Here is a 23,761-nt window from a genome sequence, read left to right as displayed (position 1 = left end):
TGGCAATAATATCTGACACAATTTCATATTTCTGTATTTTGCATCGATTCCTCACAAAAAGCATAAATATGTGACATCAACTAGGAAGCAATAATATCTGACACAATTTCATATTTCTGTATTTTGCTTCGATTCCTCACACAAAGCATAAATATGTGACACCAACTAGGTGTCAATAATATCTGACACAATTTTATATTTCTGTATTTTGCGTTGATTCCACACAAAAAGCATAAACATGTGACATCAACTAGGAAGCAATAATATCTGACACAATTTTATTTTCAATTTAATATTGAATTAATATAAAATAAATAAATTTTATTTTAACTACGTTGTTTTAAAACATGATTACCATATTAATTAATATGTGCCGTCGTTGTATACACATATTGTATGTCTAGATATTATATCCTACTAGCTTAACACCCGCGGCATCGCCCGCGTTTTCAAAGAAAAACACGCATAGTTTCCGTTCCTGTGGGATTTCCAGGATAAAAGCTCTCATAAGCGTTAATCCAAGTTACCTTCTATGTGTGTGCCAAATTCCATTGTTTTGTTTTATTTGTGTGAAAGAGTAACAAACATCCTTACATGATACTCACGAACTTTCGCATCATCACTACATAGTATAAAACAAAGTCGCTTTCCCTGTCCCTATGTCCCTATTTCCCTATGTCCCTTTGTACGCTTAAATCTTTGAAACTACGCAACGGATTTTGATGCGGTTTTTTTTAATAGATAGGGTGATTCAAGAGGAAGGTTTATATGTATAATAACATCCATTAAATTGTGGAGAAGTACTGTTATTTTTGAGGTTTCTAATGTGATGTCGTAAAAAATTACATTTTTTCCGCTTACATTGCAAACGCAGGCTGAACCCTACGAGTTTTAAGTATTATACACATTGAAAAGGTCTACAGAAAAGTCCGCGATGGTATATGTCTATCTCTTATGGATAACCCACAATAACTTTTTTTTGTCATTTACTTTTTACGACAAATAATGGCTAATTTTCGATGCGATTTTAACCAATACAGTATTAATCCTTAACCAATTAAATACCTTGAATACATTGTTCATTTAATATAGATCTATATGGCCCTTTACACCGTATGATTTAAGTGAATATTTTCGAAGATATTACATATTTAAAAATTGCGGGACGTAGCGTTTGCGGCGGTATCGGCCGGCCACCCGGCTATCTATGTATTTTATATACCCGTGCGAAGCCGGAGCGGGCCGCTATGTTTTTAATTTTTATATACAACGTTCACAGTTTTTCTGTAGTGTATTTAGTATCAGCATTGCACCCGTGCGAAGCCGGGGCGGGTCGCTAGTTTATAATATTAGAAGGATATCATATCATGACAAAATTAAAGTATTCATATAATACCCACTTGGGTAGATCTATTTTATTTGAAGGTTCAGTGTAACCTTCGTGTATTATTTAGAAATTGTTTTGTTATATTTGACGTTAGCGACGTTTGACACGATTGCTCCGTTATTCATTTTCATTTACCTATAATATTGCTATTATTTTATTGAGTATCGAAAATTATGGCAAGTTATCAAATTATCGTAATTTCATTTAAATCCACACTAATATTATAAATGCGAAAGTAACTCTGTCTGTCTGTCTGTTACTCAATCACGCCTAAACTACTGAACCAATTTGCATGAAATTTGGTATGGAGATATTTTGATACCCGAGAAAGGACATAGGCTACCTTTTATTGCGAAATATGTACCACGGGCGAAGCCGGGGCGGACCACTAGTAAAAAATATTTACAAAATATAACTAATGTGTCTTTTGTTCATATTCTTACCCCATCAAAATACAAAACACTAATTAAATAAAAAAACGTTTGGCCTTTTTAATATCCTATCCTATCTTATCCTACTAGTCCTACTATAATCCTACTTCCTATCCTACTAATTTAGTATTATAAATGCGAAAGTATGTGTATGTGTGTGTTTGTTACTCTTTCACGCAAATACTACTGAACCGATTACAATAAAATTTAGCAGACATGTAAAGGGTAACTTGGGTTAACACATAGGATAGGTTTTATCCCAAAATTCCCACGGGAACGGGAACTATGCGGTATTTCTGTGAAAACGCAGGCGAAGCCGCGGGCGGAAAGCTAGTGTCACATATTTATGCTGTATAAGAGGAATCAATTATATTTTACAATACCGAAATATAAAATTGTGTCAGATATTATTGCCTCCTAGGTTACGTCACATATTTATGCTTCGAGAGGTTGTCACAATTATTTGCTCTACATTTTCGTCATATAATTTTGATGCCACTTTATAATGCTGCCTACTAATGTCAGATATTTTTGCTGTATACGGGCAGACAGATATTATTGAACCCGTTCTTATGACAGATATTTTTGCTAATCTGCAAATGGTAATATATTTATGCTTCTGACTGTACATAAATAAAAAGTAATGGTTCAGGCTGAAATACCAGAAATTGATTGAATAATTATTTTCTACATAATATCGTAGACAACTTATACATACGAAGTTTGAAATCAATAAATTACCGTCCGAAATTTAAATATAATTAAAAAAGATCCACAATTAGGTAAAAACTAGTAAGTAAACAACCTACATAAGTAAATTTTGTACAAATGCACAGGAAATGTGTAAACGGATCTAAACTTTGAAACAATTTCTCGATAAATAACGAAGCATTAAAGTTTTCATATAAAACTGCAATAAATAAGATGTACGTTTGCATTTTAAACTTATAGCAGCAAAGCACTGGCTGTTATAAGTTGGACAACTATGAAACTCTCACGTATCTGTTTATGTACCTAAGGAAGTTTCATGACAAGGTGCTTGATAATGTCTGGGTATATTTGTTAATAATATATTTCATCTACTTGTCGACGTTCTTTGGTTGGTTTGCGCGCAAGTTTAGAGGTGGTTGTGATATAGTTAAAATGCTATGGTCTGGTAGGACACAAGGTTAATCACCACATTAATCACCTATGTACTTGTCCGTAATGAAAATTGATTAGTGGAATAGATGTATGTGCATCTGCTGCATATTTATTTTCTACTTTTAATAGTTTATTTATAAGAAACGAAAGTATCTATAATTGTCTACATCACTGTGAGGACACTGTGATGTGTGCTATAAAAATGGTTCGGAGCATCCATACTTAATATTATAAATGCGAAAGTAACTCTCTGTCTGTCTGTTACTCAATCACGCCTTAACTACTGAACCAATTTGCATTAAATTTGGTATAGAGATATTTTGATATCCGAGAAAGGACATAGGCTACTTTTTATCCCGGGAAATAGGATAGGTTTTATCCCGGAAATCCCACGGGAACGGGAACTATGCGGGTTTTTCTTTGACTGCGCGGGCGAAGCTGCGGGTGGAAAGCTAGTACATAATAAATAAGAATATTGGTGGTTTTTTGACCCAATAATAAATGTAAATCAATAAAATGTTGTTATTTTGATAATATACATGCAATATGCATACTACTAGGTACTTACCCACGGACATGTATCAAGATAGACTAAGCGAGTGTATGTACTTCCCGTGTCCAAACTATGTTATTGAAACTTACTTGACGCTGGCCTACACTCAGTCCGCGCTTGCAGTTCGCCAAGGAAAGACGTGAAGCTGAATAAAGTAAAATGCCGAATTGCGCCGTTATAAACTGTAGAAACTCCACAGCTGTGAGTGGCCGAGTTAGCAGAGATGTTTCCTTCCACCGGTAAGTAATTTTCTAATCAGAATATGCACTATTTATTTTAAAATCAAATAAAGAATATCTGTGGAAAACGATCGTGACAAACACGGATACCAAATCATACGAAATGATTCGGAATACATTGCGGCTTTTACTTGGCACGGTAAAGATCGCGTCGTATGATAACAAGCAATGAATAGCGTCTTCTCATTTTTCTGTTCTCATTTTTCTGTCCAATTTTGTGGTTAGTGATGTTCATTTGATGCAACAGTTCTCGATTCTAATCGATTTTATAATCGAACAGAAAAATGATAATTTGTAGGAGCAATTTTTCAGAAAAAAAGGCATAGATTTTTTTTGTCATTTAATACGACTTGACCTAGAACTTTTAAGTATTTTAATACAAAGGTACTAAAAATAAATATTATGACATGGACGCCATTAGTTAAAGTGTCATCTTGGGAGTTTTTTAAAAAAACTCCTTATTGCTTAGACTATGTTTGTTTTTTCAGTTTTCCAAGTGACCCGAACATAAAAGGAAAATGGATCGATGCAACGGGACATAAAGATTGATTGATTGACAGTTTCATTACTTTCTTTCGATGGCCTCTCTAGTACGTAGTACATGGTAACTCAATGGGCATATGTAAGAAAAAGCTTAAACACATTAGTGTACTTGTTAGAATATTAAAAGGTTTATAACTTTATTTTATCATCCCTCTGTCTATGGTAATTATCATTTTTCTGTCTTGAATCGATTTAGTAATCGATTACGATTCATTTATTTGACTACCTCTTAGACATAGATCTAGTTTGATCTGATTTCTTTCGATTTACTTCGATGGGATAGGACGATACTAGAATCGCCGCGCGAGTGGCGGCCTAATCGATTTAGCGTAAAATGAAATTAACATCACTAAAAAGCGCTCGTGACGTCATAACGCGTCAAGGTCAGTACAAAAAATATGACACGGTTGGTTTTCATACAGATCGCGGTACTTGCGTTGTCTACTTAAATATACATGTCTGTGTACTTACCTCTTCAAAATTAAACATGTATTTTATGTTTAAGTTTAAGCTGTATAAATTTATTCATTTGTTTGTATGAGGCAATTCAATGCTAGCAGTCAATATGATTGATGACCAAGACCATCAATAATATTTATGGAGCAATGAATTTTACTTGCACATGTGAATATCTTAAATTTAAACTATTGGCAGGTATTCAACGTAGAAAAACTTTATTATACTCCAAAAATAGCGTGTTATTGTGGATGTTATACAAAAATAGTATATCCGTGGGAAGGAAAGTTTTTATTAGTGGTCGGAGTCCTTATATAAAGGTTAATGACTAGGTTCTTCTAATCCTTGATTAATGTGTGGTTCCATTAAGCTATAGTAATAGCTGTTGTTATAGTTGCTAACGACATCATTACCTACCTACTACCGGGACATGACTTGACACATTGCAATCAATTGGAGCGTAGGCTCTTGTACTTATAGCCTTTTTTTTATTTTTGCAAAAAAATATACCTACATATATTTCTTGACAAAGGAAACAATATATCGAAAAATTGCATAGTCATAGATTGCATTAAAAATAACAATGAAATTTATTTATATCATAGTCGATTTGTTACTATACTTAATTTCAATTAAACCCACCTTGCTCAACATTTTTAAGTATAACCATTGTATTATATTATCTTGGTATAAAGTAGTTAATCGTATAATTTATTTAATCTATTTATATTTTATTGTTTTTAAGAGATTTTCAAACTGCTAATTGGTTGGTACGCTAAAGTACTCTCTGTAAAACATTTTGCTTCTGTTCCAGCAAAAATAAAATTACGAAATCTTCGCTTAAAAACAATACAACACTATGAAATTAATGCAATCAACTATGAGAGTAGTAAAGTAAAATTGGAAAAGCAAATATTCATCCCAAATGAGAACACGAACCCTTTGTTACTGTAATGAAAGACTCGTTGAAATTCTTTTTCAAAGAAATCGATATTGTGAAGATTGATTGGCAGTGATTAGTCAAGTAGCCACTTTTGAACCTAATAACAATGTGACGTTCTAATAAGAATATGCATGTTAGGAGACAACTATCAAATAATACACTACAGGATATTTTAAAGCATAGCATTTAAAATGAAGTGTTGTAAAGTGCTGTTAACATTAAATATGTAAATCTGTCATTGAAAAAACAACCGAGGAATAAAAGCATCAATATCATTACACTTATTGTCACTTAAACGCTAATGTTTTATGCAGAATTGGTAGATGGAAATCCTCGTACTGAAGAAAATACGACATTCATTTAAATTGGCTTTTGCCGAATCCAAATAAAATTAGGTGCACTCAATAAATCTCGCTCTTAAATATATATCTCAAAGGAATCTAATTGAAACTCGACAAGAGCTTAATTAAATTTTAATCAATTTAGATTTTTATTAAAAGTAATATCTTGAAAATATGATTTTAAAATTCCACGAAATGAGAATTATCAAACAAAAACATGCATACAATTTTAAATGATTCTCTAGAAATACGTAGTACATTTCTGTTAATGTCTGGCGCTCGTTTTTTGTTTTCTACTTTATTAAAAGAAAGTAAATGAGAAACGAGATACAGTGTTAATTCCATTGAAAGTTCCTTGCGGTGGAGATGGATTTGAGTACAGCATTACCAACCTAATAAAAAAGTTCACAGTACATAACTTGTTACTTACAGATGTCGGCCCTTAGTGAACTAATGTAGGTACATTGACAAGCAATATGATTACATCAATTCAATCCGAGTTGTGAAACATTCTTTTCTTTATTTTTCCTAACTTGTCCTAATAACAGAATTCACAATTTATATCACAATTTCATTCCGACTGATTCCGAGAGATCTAAAAATTCTTTGATGTTTGAGGATTTTCTGAGGAAATTACATATTGCACCATTTCAAAAGCTTCGTACCTCTACAAAGCTTTTATATTTACATTAATTAATTGTTATTTTATGCTAATAATTATATTATAAAGTTTATACGGTCTATAAAACTAGGTAATAGGTATTAGGCTGTAAAGAAAAAAATAATGCCACACTCTTTATGATTGTAGGTAATGAAAATATATCTGTAGTTTTATCTAATACATACTTTAATTTTAAATAAGCTTAACAGGACTATATCCTATCATAAAATATAATTCTCATATCTATTCTGTAATGATTTTATTTGATTTGATTGATTCTACTACATGATATAGCCTAAAATCAATTTCATAATATATTGTTCACACACAAAGAGTTATAGTTAAATATTCAATGTTTGTGTTCTACCGCAATATTTACTTTGACTACTCCCGTTTCAAAGACACAAAAAATGAACGATCCATTCCGAAATTCCTTTTGTGGCACGTCAATATTTGATAGAAATTTCATTTGAAACTTTTATACGGAAATATTGGAAGAAGTTTTTCGCAATAGCTCTTCCTTCGCATTAAACTAATATGTTCTTCAAAATTGTTGCTCAATAAGTTAAATTCCTGGTCTTTATTTAATTCTGTCTACATGAATGTAACTGAATACGAGTGGACTGGATAATATAACTGTCACAACGTGAACGCCCTCAATAATCTCTATTGAAAAATTGGCGAGAGTGAGATTGTTGGGCAATAAGCTCGTTGGATTATGTAACTCCATTGTATAAGCATATAGTCCTTAGTAGCTACTGAACACTTCATTGCGAAACAACATTCAATTTCCTTTATGGAAAGAATGGCCATTTCCCGAAATGGCTAAGTAATAATCAAGGCAACATACATAGTATAAAAACAGTATTTAAATGACGTTATCCAAATGTACCTATGCCGTATGCTCATATAATAAAAACTATAACTATTATGTAAATCATGACAACACAACTTTAATTCATTTATTGAATGACGTAAATCGGTTCATTGAACTGGAAAAAATAATTTAAGAGCATTTTCTTAAGAAAAAAATGATGCAAATGTACGCTCTATTATAACATTAAGCTAGAGAATATGGAAAAAAATAATATAATAAAAATGAATAGACAAAAACTCAAGAACGGCTCGACCATTTTTTAGCTGTTTTGTCATTAAGGAACAAAATTTTCCTGTCTTCTCTCCATTAGAACCTTTTTTATTATTTATTTATTTATTTGTATTATGAAGAAAAAAACACGAAAATGGGGCAATTGAACAGAACAACTATTTTTGAAATACCGAAGTATGAAATATATCACAGAAATGATTATTATAAATAAAACTTAAATATTTATAGTTCTATAAACTTTGCATATAAATAACTACTTGACGTACCTAGTTCTCGCTTCTAGTAAATATATTTAGAAATAAACATTGCATTTTAATATCTTCGTACTAGTTGTTTCAAAGACGTAAAGCACTCTAAAGTCATATTAAAACTAGATGAAACATAGAAATGCAGTTTGAACTTACATGACGAAGTTTCATACATACTATTTCCGTTTATGAAATAATTTTCATGAAAATGTTATGTTTTAATCATAAATGCAAATTTTATACTTCCTTAATACAGAAAATAGTAACATGTAGGTGTAGGTATCGGTATTTAAATGCTATAAAAAAACGAAATATCAAATTCGATTCATTCCTAAACAACTTAAATGTCCATCTTAAAAAAGCCTAACCAATGTGTAAACTCTTTAAACGAATAAATTAGAATCCTTTTTGAAAAAAAAAATGTTATTGATCTTATTCGAGAAAATAATTTATAGAAACAAAGTTCCCGAAAACTGCTAGCCCATTCTCGTCAAATCGAATTTTCGTTTTGTGCTTTTCCTTCACACTTGCCTTCATCCATATCATTACCCTTGATATTTACGTGATATTGTCCCAAATATAGGCCGTATTCATCAACTCTGACATGTTAATTTCACAATGCACCCCCAGAGCTCGAAAGAAAATTTACATTTACCTTCATAGAATAACAATAAAGCAAGTGGAATATTCCTTGAAAATTTCATCTTATATTCTTTAAGTAAATGGGTGGGATAGGAGCATATTGAACTGAGTTACAAGAATCATATAATTTTATAGTCGGTACGTAAACTAGAGCTTCCACACAATGGACAATTCTGACAATGTGGTGAACAGCAGGTTGCCGCCGTTATTGTATGCTATTATGGCTTAACTTCGATTTGATTTATGAAATACTCAAACATATCCAACATTTTACTTTTCAATTTATTCGTCTGGTTCGTTTCTTTTTAATCAATAATCTATTGTTATGTTAACGTCTTTCATACCCTCATAATCCCCATGAGTAGCTTTAAATATCAGAAAATAAAATTTTACGAGCAGAAAAATAGTACAATTTATTTGAGTCTAACTTATTTTATATTAAATTTAAGCTTTGTTTTAAGGTATAATACCAATAAAAAATTCAAATTAAAAACAGAAGTTAAAGCGATGACAATGAATTTAAATATCACTAATCACATCTAATGCATTTCAATTCAGTTCGGTAGAGACACAGGGTTAAGACGTTATACATAATACAGTTGTTATTACTAACTAATTTGTATTCATAAATATGAAATTTAACTAAGAATCTACTAACTATAAAACCTTAAAATTCATGTTTACAGTTAAGCTTAAGCTACATTACGTTACCCAAGTCCAGCTCACAAACGATCGAGTTAAGTTTCATGTTTCTACTGTACTTAATAGTTTACTTAGTTCTTATTAAGTTCGCACCCACACAGGTGAACGTAATAAGAAGCTTTTGAAATTCCTGTATTACGAGTAATATAGTATGCTTCTGAAGTTACTATTACCTAAACCTGAACTAAATATACAGGGTGTCCCACTGTTGGTATACTAAGCTCAAAGGAGGTTATAGTTTTGCATACGCTGAGTATGTAAAAAATACTTATAAAATTCCAGACGCTTTTTTTTTCAACTAGATGAATTCTTAAAACTCTATGTGTACACCCATAACAACCAACTCGCCCAACTTTGCCACCAGCACGTGAGCTATCGTTGAAGATTATGTTTTCATAGACAAAATGCTCATTTAGAGAAGCGGTATATGCCGGCTGCGCGAAGCTAGAGAAGAAAACATGGATTAACAGGAAAAATTTAGCAAAAAATTGCTGATGTAATTTTGTTGTTTAAGTATTTTTCCCGTGATCAGTGTATGCAAAACTACAAGTCCCTTCGCGCTTAGTATACCGATAGTGGGACGACGGTTTCGTAAAAGGAATTGAAAAATAAAATTCATAGGTAGCATAAGGCTTTATACCTACTAAAATGTTCATGTTTGTCTAATTCTCTATCTTTCTGTATAAATAAATGCCTTGTATGTAAGCCTTTTGTACTACACAATTCTTCCTTAAACCTACAATTTTTAGCACATGATTGACATACAGGTGTAATTATGAATCATCTTTATAATAAAACACAATATTAATTAATAATAATTACAAAAAATATTATAATTGACATCCATAAATCATGAATCACATACATTTTCGATTCCTATTGTGATTTTTTTCAACACATCTATACCGATGCAATCAAGCAACTTTTTCCTTATAAACATTTTGATTTAATAAAAATTAATGTTTCATGATTTTTTTATTTAAATCAGAAACATAAATATGAAAACCAAATATCGACGACCGCAGAGACATATTATTCTGAATTGAATTTTAGGTCAATGTTTGCATAATAGTACAAATAACAGCATAGAGTTTAGACTATATCAAGTTAACGATTTTGGTTTTGTTGGGCACGAATTTAATTAGTTCTCTATACATGTGGTGCCTTTGCATTCAATAACTAATTGGTAATATTGGTAACATACGTGGGATGTTTTCAAGTAATTTGCCATACCGTGGAAAAGCTCACCTTCCGAGAAATTTAGGAACAGTCCATTTGAGGTGGGTATATATTATAGGTGCTCTTTAGTAATATGATTAAAACGATTGAATAAATATGATTTCAACGTAAACAGATCGTTTGTATATATAAAACAAAATCATTAATCAAGCAGTACCTATATCTAATGGTAGGAGAAGACACACTAGATTTAAATTGTTGTAAAATTTAAAAATTCCATCAACGAGAAACTGATAATACATAAATAACAATTAAGATTTATAAACGTATATTGAAGGTTTCGGAGAGACAATGCAAAATCCGCTCATAAAGATTATTGTGTACGAATTATTCCGCTCGAACATTCTCCCTTATTGTCTACCGCCCTAGGTTTTCAAGCTTAAGCGTAACGTTGCTAGTTGCTTCTCAATTCATATATTTAAAAATTCCAATTTCATTTAAAGAGCTCTTAAAATGGTTGAACAATTTGTGTCCACTCTCGAGTCCATTTCATGATCTAATTTCTTAACTAGGAATTTCTATTTTATACAATTTCGAACTACAACATAATACAAACGTTTATTGTATTCATAGATTGTAGACACGGTGCAATAAATCGAAGCGAACACTAATGAATTGAATATAATTTTAAAACTTTTGATTGATCCAGTCAAACCCTCATGTAATTGAAGATAATAAATACGAAGGGGTTTTATTATTCATCGTCTGCGCAAGTTGTATCCCAAAATAAGTTTCTTGGAACAGGTTTCTTTGAGGGAATAATTTCAATGGGATATATTTCACACAAATATAAATATTCTATGAGTCGATCTTTTCAGCTTTTGAAAACATTGTTCGATTACTGCGGGTCTTGTTTTTTGGAAACCCGCTTTTACTGTGTTGAAGATCTGAGGGCACTTCAAACGTAAATTTCAGCATCTTATTTACCTCTATCCATATTAAATAACTCCAACAAAACCTACTTTATTGACAGAAAGATGTCTTATTATATTATTTTTAAGTTCATGTTTTATTTATAATCATAATCTTGAACGTCATTTATTATTCGCTGAAATTAACAATTAATGAACAAATATGTTTATTTCAGATTCCATAAATAGTTTTGCTAGCAATTAATTAAATAACTAGACATGAATTTTCGTTTATTTTAAGTACATATAACCAGAGGCGCGTAATTGTAGAGAAACTGTGAAACTTAAAACGCAATCACTAAAGGTAAGTGGTTCCAAATCGAAGTCCTTTGAACAAGTTTTCGGAATAATTCCTCCTTGACCTATTATCTTGCTTAAGCGAGCCAGCACTGGAAACCTTGCTAATTGTTTCTAATTCACGGAGTTGGTAACTACTTCTCTACCTCCAGCAGGAACGGTAAAATAGCATTCATTCAGAGTATTATAGACAACAAGGTTATCCATCCATTGTATGTTTTTCAATTTAAATTTTATTTGCATTCTGTGCATTTTCTGTGAGATCTAGTTAATATTAGCCTTTATTCTATTTATAATAGTTTGTTAGTAGGATAGAGGGAACTCATATAAACGTATAGAGCGTTTTAAATAAAAATTAGATAATATATGTTCATATTCTTACTGAGTTATCTAAATTTGGCAAAGTAAATGGGTTAAAATAACAATTATTGTAACGCAAATGTTCACAAAGAATCCTTTCATCTAACCTTATTTCTTATTCAGAAATGGGTGTTTGTTATAAACATATAAATCCGAAATGATAATCTTAACAGAAACTTAACTGCATATTTATTTGTGGAAATTTAACAGCCGCTATCGCTCCCATGCGTCCACACACGACCGCAGATGCAACTGACGAAATTGGCATCACGAAATTCAAAATTTATTTCGGCCACGAACAGTATTCATATTTACATTTTTTAAACGAGAAGGTAAGCTAATTTTTTAAACTGAAATTTTCTGAATAGTAAAGAATTGTTAACAAACAAACAATACAAATAAGATAACGTTCGTTCCAGAATTGTCCAAGCGAAACCAAATCTCTGCAGTCATCCAAAATCCTCAGATCCCATAATCCCACCTAGATCCCACATACCCGATGTGGATGACAATACAATTAAATTACCTATGTCGCTAATGACCGGAAACCTTTGGGACACGTCTTCTCTTTTCTTTTTTATTACATAAAAATAATAGCCTTTACAATGTCGTTTATTGTAAAGGATTTGTGATTGTACAACGGCTATAAAAAACAGTGTCGCACCGCAAAAGTAATAACTATACGTTCTACTAAAGTTCTACTAAACTAGAGTTAATGGACATTTCCTTTTCTTATAATTTATTAGTCCCATATTAACGAAACATTTCTTATACTTAAATGCTATGCGGATCCCTTATAAAATAAGTACATTAATATAATTACATAGGGGAAGATTTGATTGTTTATCACTTTGAAAGTTTATAACAGAACTACTTTATTATAATAAGATGTGAGAATTATTACTGACCGACAAAGGTAACATATGTATTTATTTTAATTTATATGAAATAATACACCTCTTTTTCAGATCCATACTTTAAAGATAATAATCTAGTTCTTATAATAACTCAAACAATAACTAATTTAAAGACAGAGAGCTTTATGAAATCAATAACAAATACCCAAATAATCGGCAAATTTAGAAAATTGAATACTAGAATGTAATTTATGAGAGTTGACGAACCAATTTATAACATTACGATTAAGTTTTTATTAACATTATGCACCACATTATACTGCTGAGTAAAGTAATATAGTAACTATCATTAGCTGTTATTATTATCTACGAACTAATCTAGAGTACCTGGTATAATAATGAGCTGTAGGTACCCTATAAATGATACCATTCAGCCACTTAAATGTGCTATCTTCAATATTAAAAATAGATTGTCATATTTTTTATTTTATTCTTATCGTTACATCGTTAGAGCAAACTTATTTGATACTAGCTGCGCTCCGCGGTTTCACCCGCGTGGCTCCGCTCCTGTTGGTCTTAGCGTGATGATATAGTCTATAATAGCCTTCCTCGATGAATGGGCTATCTAACACCGAAATAATTTTTCGATGATGAGATGAGCGAGCTGAGATTAGCGCGTTCAAACAAACAAACAAACTCTTCAGCTTTATAATATTAGTATAGATGCTACAAAGCTTAAAGACATATTGATGGCGTAGTATTGTATTTTAATATTTTCATTATTTAATTAATTAACACACTCTAACAAAAGTCCATAATTGTTTATGGGAAGACTTATAATTATTCCATATTAATAGCATAACTCGAAAAACCATTGCAAAATTAGTGATTATTTTGTACCAGTGAATAAATTTCAACGATATGCATTATCATATAAATGACTTCGTTTAAGTTGTGTTTGATGATTCAAACGTGATTGCTTTATTATTTTGTCGTTCAATTTTCCTGCTCATATTCAATTATTATTATTTATTATTTTTAAATACTCGTTTTTTCTTCAACACGTGATTGCAAAAATGTATGAATCAGATGTTTTCGAACTTTCTTTTTGTACAGTTTCTGTACGTCACGGTAAAATGAAAAAGTTTTCCTTTTTTGGGCTCAAAATATGCCAACGCTACCAGCTGCCTTTACACACACTATCGCATTTTTGCAGAAATTACACTTAAAGCAATCACAAAACAAAATCATACATCAGTACATTTATTTCATTGATCTGAAGGAATTCAAAGAAAAACTTATTATCGTTTGCTCAGCTACAATCCTACAACTTGCTTCATCAAAGTTCTATTTTAAGGATAAATACAGTTCTCGTTGGTAATGTTGGTTACTAAGGCAAGTTTATTTAATAGATTGTATAAGATACTGACTATTTGTTCGATGTCTGTGTTACTAGTTAAAGGAAATACTAATACTGAAATGCTCTGAGGGAGTCAAAGTGCTAAAGTTGAAACTAGGTTCGTTAACTATCGAGTAGGTATAGCATTCACAACATAGCGTTCGTATTTTATAAAATAAATGAAGCTTATTATCTAAAGCACAATAAATTTACTGCAATATAAAGTAAGAATTTTTTAGAAATAACTAGATAATAAATAAGTATAAAAGAAATTCAAAAATCGATAGAACTTAACCAGAACATTTTTTTCATAGAAATTAAGGTTTTGTACTAACCATTAAGTTTCGTACTTTAGCTTCGTAATAATTATACCAGTGTAAAAATATGAAAACGTAGATATTATTTATCAACACAGGGCCCATAGAGATTAAAGTAGTAACAATGAACCGACATCACGTTTACGACTAAAATCGATTTTTAGATGAAACTGCATTGAATGTGAGCCAACCTCATCTTGAGATGAAAACAACGCTTATAACTCGCTTTTAAAACTACGAGATTTGTAAAAATATTCTTATTCCGTAATCAAAATTTGCATGTATGCAATTTTAATCAAGTTTTCATTGTTTCGACTTAACATGTAATCAGGTGCCGTTTTTAATATGAAAAATGTATTAAAAAACAATTTATTCGAGATATAATAAGTTGAATAGTATGAAATGTTCGAATCCGGTGATAAACAATCTTTTTTAATTCCAAAAAGGAAGCTCTCTCAATTTGGAAGAGTTTAAAGAGCCTCAAGGCATTTTTGAATGATGCTGAAAGTAATGTTGTACCTACAATTTTTATGCAAATTTTCATGAATTATTATATTTATTTTCATATCATATATAAGCTCTCGTATGTAAAGTCGAAGGAACAAGACGTCACAATGAGCTAATATCAAATAAATTTATATACGTGTTAAATAGAGCAAAATAAACATTGCAATAATATTTTGTTCCGTCCGGGTCCATAAATACAAACATGTCATTTTCCGAGATAAATATTTGTTAAACGTACGTAAATAGATGAAATAAACATAATAATATGATATATCGTTTTTAAAAAAGAAATTTTTAAATGTATGCATATGGTAAATGGTAAAAATATGCTATGTCGATTTAAAAGTGCTCCTAGAAGGAGTCTAATTGAATAAATAAATGTTTGAGTTATGACCGAAAGGTTTATTTAAGATAAGTTTAGTTTAAATTTATAAAATTAGCACTGTATCAAAATAGAATTTATAATATTATTAGCTCAAGATTATTCAACGATGCTCAGGTGATGGAATGGTGTACTACATCTGCATAAGTTTACGCCATTAGCTAAAATTGTTTATGTTCGCTGCAAATAGTTTGAAGCAAGACTTTAAATACTGTAGATGCTAGGATGTATAAAGGTATCTATTCAATATTCATATTAATCTTATATATAAAAATGAATCGCAAAATGTGTTGGTACGCGCATAACTCGAGAACGGCTGAACCGATTTCGATAATTCTTTTTATATTATATTCTTTGAAGTACGAGGATGGTTCTTATGTAGAGAAAACGTAAACATGTACCACGGGCGAAGCCGGGGCGGACCGCTAGTAAATCACTAAATTTAAATCTTGTGATCCAATCAAACGTACCTAAAAAACGTTAAGGATTGACTTGTGACTAAAATTCGACTGAGCTTTTTTGTTACCACTTCCAGCATGTAAAAGATCTTACATAGTAGGCGTGGTAGTGCGTAGGCACTGTAGCTATATAAAACAAAAACTTTTCAAATAACTTTCTTAATAAAATACATTTTTCAAAATAAAAGAAAAATACGTAAAAGGGATTTAAAACATTAATTATAGGTATTATTCATACTATTTTTTTTCCATTTTTCAGCGACCGTAGGTACCAAAACATTTCAATTTTTTAATAAGGCTATATTCTCATCAAATTATACACTAGAGTAATATTACACAGATTATAATATAAAGCTATTTTTAAGAGACATATAATTATTATCTATTTTTATCAACATTTTTACATTAGCAAACATCGATGCAGTAGATAAAATCTTTCCTCAGTTGTTTAATCCGCAATAACGACACCGATGTCTCTGGAGGGACGTGAAACTAGAATACTTCCGATCAACTGATTATATTTAGGCTTAGCTTTTCAGCTTGTGTAGGTTTTATTTTGTGGATTAGTTGTTCTGTATTGGATTTGGTTGTATGAATTTAATTTGTACTATGTGAAGGTGTCATTGTAGGCGTATCTAACAATGCTAATCTATACTAATAAGTAATAATAATGTTCTGCTCTTCAGGTTGTTTTTTAAAAGATCTCAAAAATCTTTTCACTGTTGAATATTTCGTCATCTCTGTAATTAAAATGTAATCACTCAAATTTAGTTTTCTCGTTTTTCTATACTTTGTCTTTGTTATATGTATTTTTAATTTTATGTAAGTTTAGCATATCTCTACACTTCTGATATTATGAATATAAGCTAAAAAGTAAAAACTGAAGGTAACCAATGAAGAAAGAACCAATGATAAAAAAAAAATATTAATAAAATGTGATTGATCTATAAAAAATAAAGATTCAATCCGAACATACTGGGTAGTACTAAAGTTAGCATAATAACGAACGAAATATCATCTTTATAACAAAAATGAATCGCCAAATGGGTTGCTAAGCAAAATCGCAAATGGGTATCGAAACTCGAGAACGGCTCGACGAATTCGGGAATTTTTTTACGTTTTTGTACTGGGAATGTTCTTACGGAGAGAAATAACGTAAAAGAGGCAGTAGAGCCTGAACAACATCTTCTAGGGCAGCTAGTTTGGCATGTATAATTTAATCGCTAATTGATTTGTAACTTTTATACCAAATACTTTAAAAGATTTTTCTTTGCAAAGAACGTTAGCGTTAACGTAAAAAGACTTTTCTTAAATAAAAAAAAATAACTAAAGAACAGAGTACCTAATGTTTCATTATAAAACAATGCTTGTTAAATTTTATTAAGTACCGTTAAATTTATTGTTTAAAAAAAATTGTGACCCAACAGTGTTCCTAACAAAGTACCTTTATTAATAATGTTTCTAATATTTATATTATAGGTCTGTACATTTTATCAACTGCAAAATATTAAAAATTATTCAAACAACCCGCCTACATCTGAAAGAAAACAAACAAATATACCTACACAAAAGTTGAAATGATAAGTTGTACGTACCTTTTCTCAAATTCGAATAAAATATTCACAACTACCAGGAATTGTAACATGAAATAAATTATGATCACTTTAATATTCTAGAGTTATTAACCAATTTTTATGGAGCCGAGACGGGAAGGCATGGGAGCGACCTGCTTCGACCGAACCACGCTTTCGACTGGAATAGTTAAGCGTTTCTAAGGGACTCACAGTCTGTCACCATTGAAAACATACATTAGCCATGACAATGACCACAACGCTACCAATTACCACGTCACACATGATAATTTTATACAGGGTGTCCCAAAAAGTAGTGATATACTGAAGCTGGGAGGTAGAGGACTTAGAGGGCTATCCGAATCACCCCCATGTGTGTTATGCGATTTTTCGTATTTTCGGAGTTATTACATTTTTTTCAATTTTTCATCTATCGCCGAGTACGATGAGATTTTTATTTATGGTGACGTGAATTATTGCGCTAGATGCTTGTTTTTTTTTGTGTGCTAAGCTGAAAGATAGGCCAATTCAGTATGGTAACATTTACTATCGTTAGATCTTCGAATGGAATAAAAAAAAGAATTAAATGCTATGAAAGATAAAATTACCCAGTATGTTCATAACTTCAAGGGCCCATAAAAAAATAAAATCACATAAAAAAGGTTTTCCATTTGGCTTTTAAAAACTTGCTCTATCGATCAGGTAGCTACCCTAAAAATTTCATTTTATTATTCTGAAGGCTTCAATCGAAAAATTGAAATCTAAATGTGGTAAGTGCAAAATTTTTATTAACATGATGATTATTAAAACCAATAAATAGGTGTTTAAAAATGAATTTTTTTTAAATAGCCCCGTTGTTGCTCAATGCAAGTGCGACATCACCGTAAAAAGTTGTCTTTTTAATGTCTGAATGCTCTTTTATCATTTTTAATGGTTTCTTCTGCTACTATGAATTTCCGGGTTATTTCGTCCAAATTGTGGCAGTCTCTCGTCTTTGTAGTATCCCCACGGAAAAAATTCAATAGGGTTTATGTCCGGAGACCGTGGAGGCCAGGCTAAAGGGCAAAAATACCCTGAAAGATGGATTGGTCGTTGCAGCCTGCGCATGCGCCGGTGACGCCTGCTTTAAAGCCTGGCCTCCACGGTCCCTCGAATAAACCCCATTGATTTTTTTTCAATGGGGATACTAAAAAGACCTCGGCTACTTGAGAGAATGCCCCAATTTGGACGAAATAACCCGGAAATTCATAGTAGCAGAAGAAACCATTAAAAATGATAAAAAAGCATTCAGACATTTAAAAGACAACTTTTTACGGTGATGTCGCACTTGCACTGAGCAACAGCGGGGCTATTTAAAAAAATTCTGGTAATTAAACACCTATTTATTGGTTTTAATGATCATCATGTTAATAAAAATTTTGCACTTACCACATTTAGATTTCAATTTTTCGATTGAAGCCTTCTGAATAATAAAATGAAATTTTTATGGTGGCTACCTGATCGATAGAGCAAGTTTTTAAAAGCCAAATGGAAAACCTTTTTTATGTGATTTTATTTTTTTATGGGCCCTTGAAGTTATGAACATACTGGCGTAATTTTATCTTTCTTGGCATTTAATTCTTTTTTTTATTCCATTCGAAGATCTAACGATAGTAAATGTTACCATACTGAATTGGCCTATCTTTCAGCTTAGCACACAAAAAAAATCAATCATCTAGCGCAATAATTCACGTCACCATAAATAAAAATCTCATCGTACTCGGCGATAGATGAAAAATTGAAAAAAATGTAATAACTCCGAAAATACGAAAAATCGCATAACATACATGGGGGTGATTCGGATAGCCCTCTTGGTCCTCTACCTTTCAGCTTCCGTTCATCACTACTTTTTGGGACACCCTGTATATACGTTTATTTCACGTACGAATAAACACAATACAGAATGTGCCTCGGTGACATCAAGTGTTTACAATATATTCAAGTTGACTACTGTGTAGTGAGTGATCTGATTTACTTTGGCGTCTACCGAAATTTATTGAACATTGACTTTGATAAATTGACATAAATTCTTAACACCACTGATTTAGTTGAGAATTGTAAATTGTAACTTAGCCTTAAAACGGGCAACTGTAAACAAAAATAGTCTAATCACAGATCTTCGTCTGCTCTCAAAAATAATATTGTTTCCCAGTTTTCACCTATTTCTTTGCTATGTATCTTCTCTCATTGGTCGTAGCGTCACGTTGTAGAGCTTTTCTCGATGAATGGAATAATAACATAAACACAATTATTCAATTTGTACCGGTAGCTCCTGAGATTAGTTCGTTTAAACAAATAATGATGAATTAATCAATCAAACAAAATGTTGTGCGTGCTTAGAGTATAAATAGTCAGTATCAATAGTAATATTCTTATTCATATGTCCAATAAGTTTGGCGAGACTATTATGCAGGAAATGTATAAATAACCCCAAATATTTACCAACAAGACTATAATCGGCAGTTGATTCGAACTTCCTAATTCGGTTATTTTCACGCGCACTCAATGCCAAAACTTTATCGGATCGTAAAATTCAGAAGCCACTTTTATGAAAGAATACCACCGCTTCGCTAAAATATTACGTAACGAGATTATGGTATACTATTATGACTTTATGGAACTTTATGAATTATGTTATCAGTATTTGCCCAGTGCGCTCTACATTTCATCAACCCTTCCGGTATACAATTGCTGGCGATTTATTTTTAGTCCTAACAGATTTTTCACAACTAGACATTTATTAGCTCTATGTTTACTACCTACCCACTGTTCTCTTTTGTTTTTGTTTAAACTAGTACCAATATAGTTTTTGCTGTCGAATTGTAGGTAGGTAAGTAAATATCTGCAATGCTCTTTTTATAGTAATGTTTTTTTTTACCTTCACATATTTGACCAAAATTATTTGATTAATTACTTTATAAAGAACAAATTACGACAAGGAAGATGTTAATATAAATTGAAGCTACTAACCGTTAAGGTTATTGCTCACATATTAAATTGGCGCCGTATCAGCGTAGCACTGCGCATCGCATGCCAAGTCTTGGATTTTCTGATATGACTCCCTTTATCTTAGTTTAGTAAGACAGTTATCCATCTTATAAATTTACTAAACAATCTATGCAGTATTCGTGATTATTATGGTAATGTTTCATAATTAATATGATCATCATCATAACTCATATGGGGTAAATGAAGTAATTACGGTAATGTGTTTCAATACACAGATTCGGGTTTTCTCCGCTTATGCTCATATATGAGAGCTTACGTAACTGCGAAAATGACAAATTATAGTAGGGGAGCCCAAGAGGGGATTTTGGGATTTAGACCAAGCGCGCACTACGATTTTAATTTTTGCGACACGATTTCAAAATCGCGCTGTAGAAAATCGCAGAGAGTACGGTGCGCGCACAGCGATAATTTAATAGTGATCATTACTCACTTTCATCATGGATTTCGTACAAGTTGCTTGTCTTTAGTTACTACTTCGGAGAATAAGAAGAAGAAAAAAAAGAAAATTCGTCAATATTGGACTCATCCTTTTACAGCAGATAGAATAGGCATGACGAAAGATTTTGAAATCCTCTTCCATAATGTGTGTATACGTTTACTATACAAGAAAAACCCTATATTTCGGTAATATACTTAAATTTAACGAAGATAAAAGCCATTTTCTAAAAAATATTTATTAACTGTGCCAAAACAGCTCGCAGGTGTCATGGCGTAGGCGTGACGTCACACTTTGGTAAATACGTAATTATTTGTACGCATTACGAAGAAAATTAAAAAAATATTTATTTAATATGTGTTATAGAAACGAATTTCAAAGTTTATAAGTGGTGTGCAGTATTGCAGTGTGAATCCACATAAAAATAATGCTCAAAAATGTGTTAGTAATTATTTCAAGCGAGAAAATAATAAGAAATGATTGTATAAAATTGGCGCGGAGAACCCCGAACCATGTATTCGTGAATTCGCAATTATATTTCTGTTCTGAGTCGATAAAGCATACGTGAAACAATAGAAAATAAATAAAAATGCGTATTCTCAAAATATTCATAACAACAAAAAACATCTGACGTGAGTTGTTTACTTAAGCGTGACGTCACGCGTGTTTTAGTCAAAATGGCCAACTGCAGTATTTCAATATTTTATTTTATTGATAATCTCATCTTAGATTATACACCTAATCTCATTAATCTTAATGTTTTTAAGATTTCTAAGTCACTATATGTAATTTATCTATTATACATTTTCCCTTAAAAACACTAATACGATCATTTATGTATACTGTCGTCATGCCTATTGTCAAAGGTTTCTTTTATCAGAAATACAATGAACTTGTGTATGGATACATGGAAGTTCATTGTATTTCTGATATGGATGTATCCCAAAAAATTCTTTGGCTATTATAGTAGTTATAAATATATATATTATATATATATATTTATAAATAAATAAATAAAAAATTCAAACTTTTGACAGATTACTGAGTTTATGTTTACCAAACAGTACCTATACCACTACGATGATTACTGTTGGACAGACGAAACACAAGTGAAGTGCCGGCTAGGGCCCGAGTGTGCGATTTTATTATCGCAGTGCGCGCGGTACCATACAATTTCATATTCTGCATTTCATTTTCGCGACAATCGCGTCGCGAGCAGTCGCAGCAAAATGTAACAAATCACAATTTTAAAATTGCTGCGATTATTTAATCGCATGTGCGCGCATTGTCATAGTAACTCATACGTTGTATTTCTGCGATAAAATAATCACGCTGCATAAAGTCGTGGTGCGCGCTAGCTCTTACTCGAGCGCGTCAGATTACTATAAGGGACGGTACCTTAGCTATTCATTAGTACCTCTAGTCAATATGAGCAGTTATGGTTGGTGGGTGCGCTCAGGGGCCCCGCTGAAAAATTTGAATAATCCATAATTCCCTAAGGTTGAGCTCGAATCGTCAGATTAGCGAAATGGGGACTTCTTATATTGTAATTAACCCCCCCATATATTAATCTGACGCGCTCGAATAATATTACTTTAATTTTTTACCCTTTCTTCATAGCGATTAAATCGCCACTTAAATCGTCAGATTAACGTATACTTTTTTTCAGTGACGTCCTGGAGCATGCAAAATATCAATATCTAACGCGCTTGAGTATTTCCAAGCCAATTTTTTTCTTTTTTAAATTAAAAAAAATCAAAAAACCCTTCCCCACCGCTAAAAGTGAAAACATTATAGGACCTTTTTTTCTCGCTATGGTCTAATCTACCAATTCTAATAGGTTCCCGTGACGCTCGAGTAAATCCACATTTAGCATCCTGGGCTCCCCTACTATTAAATTCATCGCGCTGGTGTCATGAACATCGAGAAAGTTATAGACTTAGTATTTTCGCATATATTCAATAATTATTTTACTTAGAAAATAAATGCAAACACGTCATTGCAACAGCAATTTTTTGTTTATTACCTCAAAAACGAAATCACCACTTGATGTTTTTATTTTAACTTTAACAATCCCGATCTCTATTCGATTAAAACTTTTGTCAGAATAGATAATGCTGAAAAAGTAAAAATATCAAATAAGGGTTTTAATAATAATTCAATATGACATAACTTAATAATAAATGTTATGTCATTTTCACCTGAAGTTTAATATTTGCGTTCAAGCCACCCAAATCTTCATCCTTCCTCAAGGGAATAATAACCCATCCACCCATGTGAAACCGCATTATAATGATTATCATAACATTTTCGTTAACCCAACAATTTTGCGCATGAATTTCAATTTTCTGTTTTTTCTCCAAGGATTACTCAGTAAATGTTTTACAAAAACATTGCTCTTGTTTTTTTTAAAGGAAGCAACGTAATTATATCCTAAAATAATGTATTTTCGGAATATTATTTATGCATAATATAGCGAAAAAAAGTTCGGAAGTCCATTAAAGATTTTCAAGATGAATATTTGATTCACGACTGAAAAAATGATTAAGGCAAACGGTAAAGGTTTATTTACAATGGACAGA

The 23,761-nt window shown here is 31.6% G+C and overlaps 1 protein-coding gene across 3 annotated transcripts in view; it reads right to left on the bottom strand.

Annotated features, from left to right (window-relative positions):
- The window catches only part of LOC149481733 (G protein-coupled receptor dmsr-1-like), a 54,068-nt gene extending 36,147 nt beyond the window's left edge, over positions 1 to 17,921 (bottom strand). For all 3 annotated transcript variants that reach the window (XM_089704826.1, XM_089704828.1, XM_089704825.1), the window contains exon 1: positions 17,720 to 17,921. The gene's annotated coding sequence lies outside the window, so the exon portion shown is untranslated. The remainder of the gene's footprint in view (positions 1 to 17,719) is intronic.
- Between the last annotated feature and the right edge of the window lie 5,840 nt (positions 17,922 to 23,761).

Source organism: Colias philodice, chromosome 16 (assembly GCF_061535455.1).
Source record: "Colias philodice isolate Cphi_HAF_F1 chromosome 16, ilColPhil1 Martin Lab GWU primary, whole genome shotgun sequence".
In the NCBI taxonomy this organism is placed as follows: Eukaryota; Metazoa; Arthropoda; class Insecta; order Lepidoptera; family Pieridae; genus Colias; species Colias philodice.
The sequence above is the reverse complement of the archived record's forward strand: the minus strand, read 5'-3'. Positions and strand labels throughout refer to the sequence as shown.